Source organism: Dioscorea cayenensis, chromosome 3 (genome assembly GCF_009730915.1).
Source record: "Dioscorea cayenensis subsp. rotundata cultivar TDr96_F1 chromosome 3, TDr96_F1_v2_PseudoChromosome.rev07_lg8_w22 25.fasta, whole genome shotgun sequence".
Classification (NCBI taxonomy): domain Eukaryota; kingdom Viridiplantae; phylum Streptophyta; class Magnoliopsida; order Dioscoreales; family Dioscoreaceae; genus Dioscorea; species Dioscorea cayenensis.
In genome coordinates, this window is record NC_052473.1 from 13,813,059 (window position 1) to 13,813,422 (window position 364).

The following is a 364-nucleotide window of genomic DNA, read 5'->3' on the forward strand; positions in this document are numbered from 1 at the left end:
TGTTACAGGAGTCCACAAAGTTTAATAGTTTGCCCGATGAAGATCCAAATAGTCACAAAGGGAATTTCTTCGAAGTGTGTGATTTACTCAAGATCAATGGTGTTACGGACGATGCCATCAAGTTGAGAGCCTTCCCATTTTCCTTAAAGAGGAGAGTGAAGCAGTGGCTACACTCATTACCTAGAACATCGATCACTACATGGGAGGAGATGGTAGAAGCTTTCCTTGGCCGTTATTTTCCTCCCAGAAAATTTGAAAAGCTTAGGAATAAGATCTTGTCCTTTGTGCAAATGGAATTGGAGTCTCTATTCGAGACATGGGAAAGGTTCAATGAAATCCTGCGAAATTGTCCTCAAAATGGGTT

General features: G+C 41.2%; 1 non-coding gene across 1 annotated transcript; it reads right to left on the reverse strand.

The window, feature by feature from the left end:
- Positions 1 to 257: 257 nt before the first annotated feature.
- Positions 258 to 364, reverse strand: LOC120257761. The gene has a single exon (XR_005535847.1). It is a non-coding gene; the product is annotated as a small nucleolar RNA R71 (small nucleolar RNA).